The 17,023-nt window shown below is 41.2% G+C and overlaps 1 protein-coding gene across 7 annotated transcripts in view; it reads right to left on the reverse strand.

Annotated features, from left to right (window-relative positions):
* Positions 1–17,023, reverse strand: part of SAMD12 (sterile alpha motif domain containing 12) — a 319,976-nt gene that overhangs the window by 146,412 nt on the left and 156,541 nt on the right. The window lies entirely within an intron of this gene.

Here is a 17,023-nt window from a genome sequence, read left to right on the forward strand (position 1 = left end):
GAGAAGGATTTCCATCCTAGCCTTGACTAATTCTTCATACCAGAAGTTTCCATCTAAACACACAATCTTCAGAATACATGATTCCCCCATGATTCTGGTGACAGGAATGAATAATCCGGATTGAAAAAAAAAAAATCCACACATTTAAAAAAAAAGAAGCCACATTTTTTAAAAAACCCCACACATATTTTTATTAATTTCAGAGAGGAAAAGAGAGGGAGAGATAGATAGAAAAATCAATGATGAGAGAGAATCACCAATCGGCCACCTCCTGCATGCCCCAAACTGGGGATCAATCAAGCCTGCAACCATGACCAAGAATCGAACCATGACCTCCTGGTTCATAGGTCGATGCTCAACCTGAGCCATGCTGGCTGGGCCAGAAGCCCAATTTTTATCTAGTATTGGCAATCCCCAACTGACCCACATGTTGAGTGAAATAGAACAGCGACATTTTAACCTGGGTATTTGGGTCACAGATTGCAAGTTTCCATAGAAACAGTGCTATTCGCTGGATGATGGGTTCTGAGGCTGGCCCATAGGAGCCCATGTTACTGCCAACTCAGCTGAAGACCTGGATGCTGTGACTGGGGTTAGAGAGAAACTCCAAGACGTTTAATGCAGGTTACAATAACGTTTCTGTGAAATATGGATTTAGAGTCCCAGTTTTAATCTGCAGCATGGGCTCCCTTGCTGCATCCCTGGTGCTGGGCCAGGTTCCATATACAGCTGGTGGTAGCTAAGGCTTCCTCCCAATCACTGACCTAAAAGGTGAGGGTGAGAGAGGGAGAAGGAGTGAGAGATTCCAGAGTGCAAAATAAGGAGCCTCAGTGTGTGCATTTCTGCAGTGTGCAGATACTCCAAACCCTAGGTAGTGCAGCATGGCTTCCTTTCAGCTCTTTCTTTCCCTGGAAGGTCAGCGTGCTTCTGCAGTTACTGTGGTCTTCAACAAATTTTCAAATTCTCTCCTCTTTGTGCTTGCCTTGAAATAAGCATAGGTCTACTGTGAAAGCTGAGAGCAAGAAATACAAAGAATGATGGTTGTTAAAGGCCCACAGCACCACCCTGTGCACTTGCCCCCTACACCTCCAGTCATCACACTGCAGATCTTTCCTCAATTGATGAAGAGGCAACTACGTATAATCAATGGTGACTCTTCGGGGATCACAGCATATACATTTCTGAAGAAAAATGGTCTACCTCTTCAAAAAGGAAGCGAAATAGCCAGAAGGTGGGGTTAATGGGCACACTGAGAATCGTATAGACAAAAACCGATTCACTATTTTCTTTGGATGGTTTCTATAGTACCACCCAGGTCCATGATTCTGACAAATCTATATATATAAAGAGCTAGCTACTGTAACGGCCATAACGACCGTAACAACTGGTCCCTATGATACCCACTGTGGCCAGCAAACCAGCCCAATCAGGAAGTGAGGCCAAGAGGTTGGCCGGCCTGCCCTTGATTAGACTCTCCCACCGTGATCAAGAGCAGGGTCCACCAAATACTCCCTTACTAGCCATGCCCCCAATCTACTCACCCCACCACTATAGGCTTGCAGCCCCTCCCCCAAGCTGGCCCGCCCCTGATTGCCATGTCCAGATTGGCCCCCACCACCCTGATTGACCCGTAGCCCCTCCTCCTGGCCAGCCTCACCCCAGATTGGCCCCCCTACCCCAATCAGAGGCAAGGCCAGTTGGCCAACCACCCATGGACCCTCACCCACGTTGCTGGCCCCTGATCAGCACCCCCACCCACCCCATTTGGAAGCAGGGCCAGCCAGCCCACCTCCGATAGTCCCTCCCCATGACCCCAATTGGGGGCAGAGCCTGCCAGACAATTGCCCACTGCCCAGCCCTGATCAGGGATTCTGATCTGGCCTCAATCAGGACAGGCAGGCTGGCTAACCTCCCGCTCCAATCCACCCTGATTGGAGCTGGGCCGGCTGGACCCCACCAGTGCATGAATTCGTGTACTGGGCCTCTAGTCCTAACAATAATTAAATCACTTCCAGGAGCCAATGTCCCATCAATCTCCTAGCTCACCCTCACTGTTGACCATAACCTAAGAGTAACCCAATTAAGTGTGGTGCTGCTTTAGATCAGGAGTGTTGGGTAGTAAACAGCATCTTTTTTTTTCTTTTTCTTTTTTACAATTCATAGTGTCACTTTTTGTTGCTTATCATAAAAATCCAACTGTTAATTCAACAAACATTTATTGAGCATTTACTATGTCCCAAGTTAACTTGGTGTGCTTTGCTGTCTGCTGCCTACACAGGATGAAATGCGGGAGGGAAAAGTCAATTCAATATCAAAAGAGCAGCACCAACTAAATGTCCTGAGACCCTAAACCACTATGCAGGTGATGTAGTCTGCAGGGCCATTCATAGGTGCCTAGGTTCCTGCAATTGAAAGAAGCTTCAAATCCTTCCCATAGATTGTATTCCTGGCCTTTTACTTCTTTTCTTTTTCAAATCAAAACCAGAAGTGAAGTAATAGAAAGAAAAAGTACAATAGAATTTATGGGTTTATTTTTTTAAAAATTGGGGTGCTTAGAGGTAGGGTATGAAGGAAAAACAAACATCAGAAATGACTCAGGTTGTCCACCTGAGCTCCCCGTGGCAGGGGGTACCATTTCAGCACAGGACATTGAGACACTGCTCCGAGATAGGATGTGTGGGAGGGAGGAAATCCTATTAGTGTTTCTGCTATTTTTTTTTTCTTTCTCTTTTGAGAGCACTTTGGATCTGGAGAAATGATGAAAAGGATAGAATGAAAGAAAGGAGGACAATTAGAATATTCTTATCTCTTCCCCATAGTGTTTTTCTCCCTTCTAATATGTTTATTGATTTTAGAAAGAAAGAGGAAGGGAGAGGAAGAGAGAGAAACTCGATGAGAGGAAAACTTTGATTACTGCCTCCTGCACACCCTTCACCAGGAATCGAGCCTGCAACCTTGGGCATGTGCTTTGACTGGGAATTGAACTGTTGACCTCCCGGTCCATAGGATGATGTCCAATCAACTGAGCCACATAGTTAAGGGCATCCCCATAGTATTTTTACTCCTTCAGCCTTCTACTCAAAGCCCAGAGCCCTGGGTTGAAGGGATAGCATGGGCATAAATGGTGAAATGTAGAAAAAGCAGAAGAGTCTCTTATGAGCCAAGCTCTGTATTGTTTGGCCCCAAGAGAGTTCTTGTGTGCTAAAAATATTTCCCAGGACTCCTTATAGAAGTTCAAGCAAGGGAATATTCCATGAGGAAGTTCACCCAGCAGAGACATGGTGAACAATCTTGGAAAATTAGAATTTTGCTGCAACTGAAGCTTGAGTACATACATATAAGCTTCACTGTGTGTGACTCACCCCACTGCCAGCTCCACTAGAATGAGTACTTTTCCTGTCAGGTGTCCTATTGTCCCAGGTTCCCTATTGTTGCCTATGGCTGGCACAGGGTAATGCTCAAGAAATATTTATTGAATGAATATACTTGCTGCTAAAATGAATGTTGTCTTGGTTACTCACAAACCAATGACCTCAAGGTCATTAAATTATTGTATTTTCTGATGCAAGGTACTCCACTGGAAACTGACTCTTAGATAGGACAACAACAATGAGAAACTGGATGTGGCAGAGGGAGGAAGCTGCGTTGTGTTGGTGGCAACCACAGAAAACGTGTCAAGTAAAGAAATAGAGAACTTGAGACTAAATGAGCCCTCCGCCTTTCTGCAGGCTTAAAGAAAGACACGTGTCTTGCTCTGTTTTGGAGCAGGCATCAAGTGTGACTACAAGCCTTGCTGGATCGATGGGCATGGAGAACAGGTGAGAGACAATCGACTCAGAGGGCAGTTCCTTCATTTCTTCCAGTTGCCATAACAAATTACAAACATGGCAGCTTAAACAATAGACATTTATTCCATAGAGTTCTGGAAGCCAGAGCTCAACATCAGTTTCATTGGGCTGAAATCAAGGAGTTGGAGGTACCACACTCCCCCTGGAGGCTGGAGGGAACCTTCCCTTTTGCTGGCTACCACATTCCTTTGTGACCATGTCCTCTCATCTCTGTCTCTATCTTTACCTTCTCCTGTGGTGTTTAATCGCACCCTACCCCTCTCTTAAAAAGACACTTGGGATTTGACGTAGGACCTGCTTAAATAATACAGGATAATATCCTCACATGAAGATCCTTAACCATGAAAAACGAAGACTTCTTTTCTTTGTAAGGTAACATTTACAGGTTCCAGACATGAGGACCAGATATCTCTGGGTGGCCATTATTTAGTCTACCACAAGCTAGAGGGAATCTCAGATTTCTGAGTGTGGTCCAGGATTCACAGCATCCACACAGAGAACTAAGGTTCAGGAAAAGGGACTCGTCTAAAACCACTCAGGAAATAAGGGGAAGATTTAGGTCTAGACCTCCAGGTCCAATCTTTAGTCTCTAGTTTAGGTGCCCCCCATCATCTGCTCAGAGACCTGTAGTAGTTTTTACTTCTAAAGTGCTGTGCAACTTTCTTGCTTATCATGTCCATTTTTTTATTCCGCCTCCTCCTGCAATGAAGATGCCCAAGAGCAGGACCTCACTGAAGTTTCCATGTACCTAGCTAGGGCTGACTCCATGCTGGCACTACATAAATACAGCATTTGTTAAATGAATGCTGGGTGTGTGACCCACACAGGGCAAATAAAATATCTTACTAGAATTGCTATGGTTTCTTAGAGAGACATTGTATTCCTTTTAGGGGTGTTGAACTCAATCAGAGAAGGGGCCAAAATCTAAAATACAGCCTAAATCGCGGGCCGAATGGTTTACTGAACAGTAATAAACTGTCATTGTGATGGAAACGCAGCAGAGTGCAGTGATGACAGCGCGGTGCCGGCCACATTGCAAGGCCTGGCGGGATGGATTTGGCCCGCGGGCCTTGTGTTTGACACATGTGCCTTAGATCATATCTCCAAGGACAACATAAGCCTAGACTTGCTGTCAATGACTGTTTTTGCTACCATATGGAGAGATTTTGCTAGAGATTTAAGGCAATAGAGAGACAGAAAGAGAAAAAGGGGGGTGAGAGAAGTAAAGCAGAGAGAAAGGGAGTAAGATAAGAAGACATTTCATTTCCTGGGTAGAGTCTTGACTGAAGTCAAATACCCCTGGGTTTCTCATTGATGAACGACAACGTTGGGGGGAGGAAGTGAGTGAGTTGAGCTCATTTGTAGCCCTTACACCCAAGACAATCTTGACTTATAGATCCAAGCTTATGTGTAATTCCCAGTTGGCTCACTGTACTGTCCTGCATACCCCCCTTTCAAGAAATTCCATCCTGGTGTAGGTGATAAGAATGATATGAACCTACAGTGATTTGTTTCCAAAATGTTAATCATTGGCAAACTTTGGTATTTTAATGATCATTCCTTACAAATTATTTGGAATACACCTTAATTTTGATTGCATACTTCTGTCAGTTTGATACACCAGGGCCAATCTCCTTATTCAATTCCACCAAGGTCACAATCTTAGATGTCAGGCTGACATAACGGCTGGAAGAGAACCACTCTAAGGGACTATGGGAGCAGGTGGACCACAGTGGACTAGGAAGTTTTGTTTTCCTAAAATGAGCAATTCCCACTTACGTTTGCTATGCCAGAAAACAGGCCAAGTGGTGACACTTCTTTTTTAAGAACAACTGAAAATCCAGAAGTTTCATGAAATCTCCCAATTTAAAATTTGCCCATATTTTCCATCCTCTGTGAGCCAAAGAAATCATGTATATGGGTCACATTTAGCTCACAGGTGGCCACTTTCAACACCTGACTTTTAACCCTCTTTCTGCCATGTCCCTCCCACAAAACAATGGAAAGTGATATGGCCAGCCTTGCCTTCAAAGTTTCAACTGACTTGAGGAATAGACTTGAAGCTGTGTGAGTCCATTCTTTACATAGCCTATTCTAAATATTTTTCTCTTATTTTTTTATTAAGGTATTATATGTGTACATATCTTACCATTGCCCCCACCACACCCCACTCCCATACATGCCCTTGCCCCCCCCCCCTGTTTTACATCTGTTGGTTATTCTTATATGAATGCATACAAGTCCTTCTGTTGATCTCTTATCTCCCCCACTTCTCCCTAACCTTCTTGCTGTATGCAGCCAATTCTAAATTAACAGCTAACAAGGGTAGCTTGAACTAGCCCTCTGTTTTTTATAACCTAGATACACATTGCAAGCCCATCCTCCTAACTTACCCCCAGCCTGATGCCTGATTTCCTAAGGGTGACTAAAAGTCACTGGTACCAGAGCCAACAAGGACTCCGAGGTCAGCCAACCCACTGCCTCATTTCCTGGCAGGAAAGGGCACAAAACCTTCCAAGATCCATACGTGTCCTCTCACTGCTACCTGAGTGCCCAGCCTACTCTTCACAGCCTGAGAGACAAGGCCATTCACTCATTTGGTAACATTTACAACGATGAGCAATGAACTGAAGGCCCTTCTCTGGGCTCAGGGGGAGAAGGACTAAGAGATTTTGCTTTGTGGTTACGGTAGGTAACTGACCATACTGATGAGAACTGAATATTGACATTTTTAAACCAGACTTGGGTAAAAAGACTGTTTCAGACAATCTAGTTTTTGGTTGGGTATATTCAAGTGCTGATGATATTAATAATTAATTCTCACCTGAAATATAAACTCAGAAAGAAGTGATATTACAGTGTGAGAATGTGGCCCTGCACTGCTTTTTTCTGCCCTTCCAGAAAGACTACACAGCATCCAAACAGTAAAATCAAGGTTAAATTTTTTTTATGTTGCTGGGAGTACACAGAATTATCAAATCTCCTCCAAAAAAAAAAATAATTTAAGAAAACCCTAAAACGTTTTGTTTGGAGATTCTGTTTCAGTCCCTGGGAAGACTCAGTAATTACTTCCTCTGTACCTCAGAGCAGATTTCTCAAGCAAAGTCTAGTACCAACATAACACAGACAATAGCCGGAGATGGATGATATCATAAACAACCTTCAAGGACTTTTGTGCTTTTGATAGGTGGCTCTAACCTCCTGGTATGCTGGCGTTTATTTGTTAGCATGTTTATGCATTGTTCTGAGATTCTCTGTTAATCGAGTGTCACTAGGTGAGTAACCCACTGTACATTAGACACCTTTTAAAATTAATTACCAAGAGGCATGCGGGATGCCTGTTGACAAGCCTCCTCCTCCCCATCGATATTCCACTGATGGTCATCACAGCCAGCACATGTAGAGTGCCTACGCTGAAGAGACCCATTTCCAACGTATCGTTTAAAAAGTTTCAAAGCTACTTTGACTTTCTCTTTCTCTTTCTGAATCCTGGGAATTGTTTTTTTTCCCCTTAAACTTTGATTCAATGTTTATCTTTATTCGTATCAGGGACTTCTTTAGTAGAAAAAATTATCAAGTGAGCATTGTCCCAGCTCCAGCTACATTCAGCAAGAGAGATGAAAACAGTGTTCCTGCCTTCAGAGAGCTAAACAAGTAAAATAAAATGAATTACTCGCAGATGTGAGATCAGCAAGCATGAAATGGCCTAAAAGCAATTACAGTGCACCCTCCTTTAACGCCATTGAGAGGTTCTGTGACTTTAAGTGAAACAATGTATAACGAAACCCATGTAACCATAGGCTAATTGATAGAAACAAGGGTTAAGTTCCTGTGGCATCTCATCAGTGTTATGAAGAAATGATGCCGAACAAAATGATGTGACTTGAGAACCTGCTGTAGGTGATAAAATCTGAAGCAAAGACCTTGAGGGCCATGAGGTCTATTAGAAAAGCTTTGGGAAACAGAATGAGGCCTTGGGTCTGGAGCTGAAAGTCAGGGCTAGATGAACCAGTTATTTGCTACACGATGACTGTGTGGTCACCTCACGAGGCTTCCGATTCTTCACTTGTAAATTGGGGGAAGAAATGACACCTTCTCTCCCAAGCGGGGCTGATTAAGTACTCTACGAAGTAGGCAGAAAAGAAAGTATCATTGCCACTTTCAGGACACAGACCTAAACAAAGGTAAGGGGCCCACCCAACATCTGATGGGAAGTGGTGTAGCTCACTCCAAAACTAAGAGAGAGGCACCTGAGTCATGCCTTCCTCATCTGTAAAATGGGAGTAATGACTTTAGTCACTTTTCTAGATGAAAGCTAAATTATGCAGCAAATTTGAAAGAGTCTAGCATAGTGCTTGACTCAAAAAGTTTTTTTTCCCCCCCCTAATTAAACATACAGGTTACAACAAGGTGTGTCTTGTTTGGGTTTCTATGTTTATAGTTACAATATCCTATATAATGAAGAGCTAATATGGTAATTAGACTGGACAGCTGAATGAGCTTCAGGAATGACCTTCTGGAATGACCAGTGGGTGGGAACGGGTAGGACCGCAAGAGCCAGTGCAGTCAGGCCTGCGACGGCTGAGCCCTTTGAATGAATTTCGTACATTGGTCCTATAGTTATAATATGATATATTCATGATTTTGTTCACATGCTTGTCTTCAAATTTCGGGCTCTATATGAAGAGAATGTTGGTTTCACTGAACTGAGTAATTCCAGATTCAGCAGTTGGTAGATGTTTAATAAAGTTTTGCTGAATGAATACATGACCCAGGAGAAAGAGAAAAAAAAAATGATATACTCCCCATTTCAAAGATAAAAAAAAATAGGCCAGAAAAGTGAAGGGACTTGCCCAAAGTCACAGAGCTAGGAACTGGCAGAGAAAGATAAGAACCAAGACATGTAATTCAGATTCATGCTGCCTTCACTTAGAAAGACTATGCATGCATCAGATTAGTATTTACTTACTAAAGATCAATGGTACTTGAGGTGGGGAAGGGAAGGTACAAGGATTCAGCCCTGCAGGGCCACTGACCCAGCTTGAGACAACTCTAGAGGTCAATCCCAGCCCAGAATCACAGCCCAACTCTCCCTCTGCCCAGTACTGTTTCTGTCATTTCCTCCACAGGTGTTGAACCCAAGGACACCACCCAGCAAATGTCCAACTCGCAGATCTTCTCTGAGTCCGCTTTCTGGGGGACCCAAACTGTGACAAGCTTTTGCTGGACAAAAAGGGCCCAACTGATCCCTGGCATAAGCCTTACAGGTTGCCTGTAGCGATTTTAATTCAGCGCAGGTGGCTTCCCTGCACCATCCGGCTTGCTTCTGGCCACCTACCTTTCCAGATGTGTGTGCAGGGAATGGAAATGAATTTTTATAGTGACCTCTGCAGTACATAATTAGTAAGATAATCCTGCAGCTAAAAATTCTGTGTGTATACCATCTATTGATTTTATAAGTGTGCCTCATTTCCATAAAACACTACATAATCATAGTACACTATATGTTTGAGCACTATGTAAATCATAAATACATATACATCTGTATACACACATATTTTCAGACACATATGAACACGTATGTATAATTTATCTTACCACTCACAGATCCCTCATTTTATAAACTTGGGTTTTACGTAGTGAATATTTCCTTAAATCAAGAGACACCAAGAAATATAAGCAGGTCAAAGTCACCAAGCTCTAGGGAAATATATAGCATTGTTCTTTGTCCTTTGTGAGAGCTACATCTTCTTGTGAGCTTCACTTCATAATCCTTTCTATGCAGAGTAATGGAGCATTGCAGCATGCACACCTTCAGCTACAAGAATCTGTAAACCAACACATATTCCCCCAAGTTGGGCCTGTGAGAACACACGCTCAGAAGCCAGGAGATAGCCACAGTCCAAGGAAGGGCTGAATCCAATGAATATTGATCAGCCTCTAAAAAGGGAACTGAGATGGGGAAAACATCTCATAACTGATAAATGTATTGCTATCATAGCATCAACAGCTTGAATTCAATCAAAGCTCTATTGGTTAAATTAAGTCCTCTACATAAAAATGTCAAATGTTAGAACCTCACTATCACAGTGAGTAATAGCTTCAAAATGTGGCTAAGCTGAAGAATTAGATGACACCATCCTTGGAAATGGCTTTATGGAATTGCTAGATCTGAAATCATAAATCTCGATTAAAACGTGAAATTCCCATTGGCTTGGGTTGCATTTCCCAGTGTACCACCATTCCAATCTAAGCCACCCAGACCGTTTTTTTGTGTGGTGCTGCTACCAAAAAGAACAAAAGTATTTGTGGTGAACATTCCTAGAGTTCTCCCTCAATCACAGAGTGATATGAAATTGGACACATGAACATTTGAATTCGTAACACTTCTTTCATGATAAAGTAATAGTCTTCAAGGTTTTTTTATGCCCTAGGTCCTGCATATTTTCTGGACTGAAATATGACACCATTGGGCTTTATTTGAAATACAAAACCATTAAAAATTAACAAGGATAGAGAAATCAGACCCTATGATGACTCACCTTTTAAATGAGCTAAGTCTTAAGATTCACTGCTGGGATCTCTCTCTTTCTCTCTCTTTCTCTCTCTCTCTCTCTCTCTCTCTCTCTCTCTCTCTCTCTCTCTCTCTCTCTCTCTTTCTTATACACACACACACACACACACACACACACGTATAAAACATCTGAAGATATTGGGATTGCTTAAATATCTAGTAAACGCTACTACATTTAACCTTGAAATTTTATTTTCAGAATGCCTTTCAACCACTTACAAATGTAGCCATGTGATTTTTTTCAATCCAACTTTTAAGATGAAAGTAAGCCTTCTTTGAGCATGATTTACATTTTGTTCATTTGTTCCCTACAAATTATATTTTAAGCTCGATATTCTGATTTATGAAGCTCCATGTCCTTGTCTTCTCATAAGAAAAAGACACATTTCTAAGATTAGATTCTAAACAATCCACTGCATGTGATTATTAAAACACAGGAAAGTTTGAGGTAAAAAAAAATCATATGGCCCAAAAAAGAAATAATTCAGTATTTCAAAATCATTGAAATTAGAGATGGAAAAGGCTTATTAGGTCATCAATCAAAAAAAAAGTACATGCATTTGATATCCAGATTTAATATGCCAGAGATATTGGGTCACCCAAGATGCCTCTAATCTCTTGATAAAGTAGAGAAACTAAAAAAGAACACTTGAGGAGAGCCCTTAATCAAAGGCAAGTCCTCACAGATCAAAATATCAGAGAGAAATATGAAAGATGCCAGGGACAGGCAAATGGAGCGATGACACGGAACTCTCAAGGAGATACAACTTGATTGGAAAGTTCTCTAGATAGAGAGGAAGTCATGAATGATAGCTGTGACATTCATGCTGACAGTGTCCAGGGATGGGCTTTACAAGGGACCTGTCACAGCCAGGAAAGCCAGAGGTGTCAAAGGCTAAAGGTTATTATTGTGTGTAAAACCCCAACCTTTCATCTAGGGACTGTAACAACCCTTAGAAACCGGCTCTGTTTTCCTTCCAGTAAAGAGCAAAGGTGGGCAATAAACATTTTTTCTGAATATGCGTGTTGGGGAGGGTAGGGGGAGAATGGCTGTATGGGATCTGATAAAGCAAACTCACATGGATCAGATGCTGGCAAAGCAGCAGACTTATCCCAATCTTTAAGTATCTTCACATTTCACCACATGACCTTCGATAACACAAATCTTGGGTAAGGCAGAGTCCGGTTGATCTTTTATTTTATTTCTTCATTAGAAAAATAACCTGACACCAGTAACTAGTTGCTACAAGCCACTTGGAAAAGAGAAGCCTGCCAGAATACACAGTGAAATGGGGTTCAAACAAGCTGCTGGGAAGTAATCTCTAAAATATATCAGAATCTCCGTCAGGAGTCCACCCACACACCTGCCCTGGGAATTGGGTACAAAGTTTCTCTTCTGACTTATTGCATCTCTCCACATACACTGAGGCGGCTATCTGCGGAGGTGACTGGCCAGCCTGCCAATTCCTTTCAGGCAACTCTGAGAATTCTGGAGATTTGCTCATTTCAGCCAGATTGTTGTTGCAACTGGGCTAATGAAAACAAAGGTAAAGAGATAAAATGTGCCCTAAACTGTTGAGCAAATTGGGCTAGAACTCTCAGTAGCAATGGGGAATAAGGTCTTCTATACCTTGGTAAATGTTACGTGTGCATGTGTGTGTATGGTGTGTGTGTGTGTGTGTGTGTGTGTGTGTGTGTGTGTATGCGTGTTTAAATTGAGACAGTACAGCAGAATGCTTAAGTGTAAGATATATACTGGTATATCAAAACCTCGTCATACAACTTAAATATATATACCATTTTTATTTGCCAATTATACCTCAATAAAAATGTGGAAAAAAGACATTCTGGAGTCAGATTGCCTGAGTGTAAATTCTAGCTGTTTCACTTATACTTGTTTTAAATTCCTGTATCCTCAGTTTCTACATGTGTTAAGAGGAAGGAAGTATAATAAACGTACTAGCTATATCATAATGTTACTATGAGGATACTGACCATAACAGATCAAATTTAATGGCTGGCATCTGACAGGCTTATCCTATATAATAAGAGAGGAATATGCTAATTATCCATTACGCCCTGAAACGTAACGACCTACTGGGTAACTATGGGACCATGGATATGCAAGAGGGTGGGGCAGTGAACTACAGGTGGGTGGTGGAGAGCTACAGGAGGGGGCAGGACAGCAAGCTATGAGGGGCCACAGAAGGAGCTACAGGAGGGTGGCAGCGACCTAATGGTGCACAATTTGTGTGCAGGGCTACTAGTCATGATATAATACAATAAAGTGCACAAGTCCTGGCCGGTTTTCTCAGTGGTTAGAGCACTGGCCCATGGACTGAAGAGTTGCGGGTTTGATTCTGACTAAACCTTGGTGGCAGGTTTGATCCCTATTCCGGTTGGGGAACATGCAGGAGGCAACCAATGGATGTGTCTCTCTCACATCATTGTTTCTCTCTCTCTGTCTCTCACCCTCCCTTCCACTCTCTCTCTCTTAAAAAAAAAAAAAATCCTCAGATGAGGATTAACAAAAAATAAGGGAACATTTTGTTCTAATAATAATAATAAAAAAGTGTACCTGAGAAACAAATCAGAGGAAGGGGAAGCTCTGGTGAGGGACATGAACAGCAGTGCCATCCTCTTATAAGGAAGGACCTGTAACTTGAATTTATAAGGCCATAGGTGATTGATAAGAAAAATGCTGCCAGGCCTTTGGAACACAGACAATATATTGCATTTGTTCTTCAGCAATCTGATAAGCTCAGTGTGATGTGTTTTGTTCTTTTGACTGACCGATTTTTGGTATTGATATTACTTGTTCTCACACCTTCTTGGATCTGTGGTTTGGTGACTGTACTAATTTTGGAAAATTCTTGGCCTCCTAAAGAAAATTAAAATATTTTCTTGGTCTCATTTTCTCTCTCTTTTCCTTCTGGAATTCCCAGTGATACTGAGGGTGGCTGAGGTACTTTGAGGCCTTCCTGATTTCAGAGAACCTCAACTGTTAGCCTGGAAATACAGTAAACAGAGTTAACCAAAGGGTTCTTAGTTGCCATTTGAAGTTTCTGTCATTCAAATATGTACATAGTGTGTACATACAAACTTAAATGTCTATAAGAATTACCAAAGGAGTTTGGTATGTCTGCAGAATTCAGAAATAGGAATTATGACTTGGTAGATTTTGGGTGAGGTTAGGATGATGTACACTTATAAGTACCCTGCATGAGGCTGAGCCAGGTGATATCATGGTTATAGTTAGAGAAAGGTCAGCTCAACAAATGCCTTACTATTTTTGACTTGTGTAAGATTAATGACCATCTGCCTGAACCTATACTTCCTTTGTTATATGTTAAAACTAGAGGCCCATTGCAGGAAGATTCCTGCAAGAATAGGGCTTCTCTGCTGCCTCGCTTCCCTCCTGTCTCCACTGCCTCACTTCCCTCCTATTTCCACTGCCTCACTTTTTTCCTGTCTCGACTGCCTCACTCCCCTCCTGTTTCCACTGCCTCACTCCCTCCCATCTCCACTGCCTCATTCCCTTCTGCAGCACTTGGCTGCCTTCTACTCTGCCTTCAGTCTTCGCTCCTTGCATGCATATGCAAATTAACTGCCATCTTTGTTGGTTTAATTTGCATACTTGCTCTGATTGGCTGATGGGCATAGCAGAGGGACAGTCAATTGGATGTTTCTTTTATTAGTGTAGATTGTCTTAATTTAGTTCAAGAATTAACTGTTTTTACAACTCTCCTACAATAGCAAAAATTAAAAACACTGATAATACTAAGTATTGACAAGGTTGTGGAAGAACTTGAATTATCATGAACTGCTGGTCAAAGTGTAAACTGGAATAATCACTTCTGAACAAGTTAGAGTATCTATTAAGCTAAACATGCATAGGGCCCAGCAATTCTATTCCTGGGAATGGAAATGAGTGTTTCCACCATAAGACATGTACAAGAACAGCTTTACTCAAACTAGCAGCTTTATTCAAACTAGCCCCAAACTGGAAATCATCCAAAGTTCCTCCACAAGGGAATATTGAAATTTAGGATATAGTCATCCAATGAAGTATTCTTCAACAATGAAAAACCACAGACCATAGTTATATTTGACAATATGGATGGATCTCAAGGAGAAAATCTTGAGAGAAAAAAAGTCAAGCATAAAGAAATTAAAAAAAAAAAAGAATAAATCTAATACATGGTGGTGGAAGTCAGAATGGTAATTCATTCTGAAGATAATCAGGTGGGATATGGCACAAGGGACTCTATTAGAATGAAAAAAGAAAGGAAGGTGGGAGGGAGGAAGAAAGAAAGAAAAACTTCTTTGTCTTAGATTTTGCAAATCTGGAAAATAAGTATTTTGGTCCTTGCCACCAATGATTTAACATATTTTAATATGTTCTTTCTTAGCCATCATGGACACAGACTATAAAGAAATTCTAAATAAAAAAAATATTTCTTGTTAATAAATATTAACAACCAATGGAAAGCACATGTGTAAAAAGATAACAAAAAATCTTGCTGATTTTCTTTTGGCATTCTATCATCACTCATAAAATATATTTTCCATGAGTAAATACAACAAGATTCAATAACTTCAAGAGGTTTAACGAGATTACATAGCTGAACTCAAGCAAGTTTAACTATTTCTCTATGACCAGAAGAGACATAAAAAGGAAAAACACACAAGGCCTTCCCTGAAATGATCTGGGTCCGAAATTTATGTTAAAATAAACACTATGCATTCTTAAAATAAATCCCAAAATGAAAAACTCAGAGGGGAAACTATTTTACATTCATTAAACTAGGAAGGACAATGTATGGATCAAAATTTTAAATTTATTTAAAATTTGTTTTTTTAAAAAATAACAAAAAAGAGCCGAAACTGGTTTGGCTCAGTGGTAGAGCGTCGGTCTGCAGACTGAAAGGTCCCAGGTTCGATTCTGGTCAAGGGCATGTACATTGGTTGTGGGCACATCCCCACTGGGGAGTGTGCAGGAGGCAGCTGGTCGATGTTTCTCTCTCGTTGACGTTTCTGGCTCTCTATCTCTCTCCCTTCCTCTTCTCTGAAAATATCAATAAAATATATTTAAATAAATAAATAAATAACCAAAAAGAATGTTCCCTCCTTGCCTCCTTGACAAATGTCACTGGTGGGAGAGACAGTGAAGAGGTCTAGAGTGACTGATGGAAACAGTTTTCTATTTCTGTTTCCAGATTATTGCTCTTCTCATAAAACACACCCTTTGCCTTTGATGTTCATGCCATCCTCCAATTAAATCTTTACCTCTCTTGTCCTTATTTATCTTCTCATTCACCCACATCCCTTGAGGAATACGGAACCTGGATCCTGAACTCACTTTACTGCAAATTCTATTCTCTACTATACAAATTAATCAATTCCTCTACTATTACACGACTCCACTCACTCACCGTCATAGCAGCACTCTAGACTTTGTCATCACTGTCAATTATCTGAGCTCTTAAAGTTTAAACTTCATCACCAATCTCCTCTCTCCCAAGTTTTCATACTCCAGCTTCAACCTTATGCACATTCAAGTGCCAGTACCTCCGTTGTCCCCATGTCTATGAATTCCACATGAGCGTACTTTCTCACTCCAACCCTGTACTTAATTGCACAGCAGACCCCTTTGACAAATCTCCAAATTTAGTGTGCCTTATGCTTATGTGCAAAAGACTAGTTGTTACAGATAACAACAACCATCTGCCTTCTCAAATGTGCCAACTTACATACTACTGGAGAGAAGTTGCAGCCAGCTATGAACTACTATAAACTAAGTCATGGTCTCCATCCTCACCTAGCCTCTCAGATCTTCCAAAGAGTTCTCTTTCTGCGAATCTCTTCTCACTTCTGTGCTGCCGCCATTTCAAATTCCTCTTTATCCCATTCTCCTATCCAACCACTACCCAGCATCACTTAGAAGTGTTCTGGTTTGCAGGCAAACCTGGGTTGGCAGAAGAGAACTCTCTCAATTTTTGCTCTAACACCAACCAACAGATTGCTTTGGGGTGAATGTAGATAAGTTTCTATCTTACACCTTCCTAAAAAGGAATTCGGAAGAATCAAACTGGTCTGCTATTCTGGTTTTTCCAATTTAATAGACTGTTTTGTAGCAACTCTGTTCGACAAAATATCATTCTTACTGAATTTGCTATGCTAACTGTTTTTCGTTTTGAAAGCTCCATTATTTGCTATTTAGAAAAAAATCTACTTACTTAATCATTAAGAATTACTTTATTTCAAGCAAAGATCAAATGGCCATAGAGGCTTCAAGGAACACAGGTAGAGTCTCTGAGTAAAGAAGTTTAACCCCAGCATGGTCACTGATGTCTATGTGGACTTAAGAAAGAATGTTCAACACTGTATGTTTGAGTTCTCCCATTAAAAAGAACAGAAAATATATTAATACTGCAACTCAGCTCAGCTAATTGTTGAAGGGAATTAAATGACTTAAAAGGCTGTTATGAAATATAAAATCCAAGACATCAAGGTGACATTACAAATGGGAAGGGTGTGAAGGGAGGGAAATTGTTAATCTTCACTGATAAAAAGGTTAATTTTTCAAATTAGCCTGTAG

This window comes from Pipistrellus kuhlii, unplaced genomic scaffold (assembly GCF_014108245.1).
Source record: "Pipistrellus kuhlii isolate mPipKuh1 unplaced genomic scaffold, mPipKuh1.p scaffold_m20_p_14, whole genome shotgun sequence".
Taxonomy (NCBI): domain Eukaryota; kingdom Metazoa; phylum Chordata; class Mammalia; order Chiroptera; family Vespertilionidae; genus Pipistrellus; species Pipistrellus kuhlii.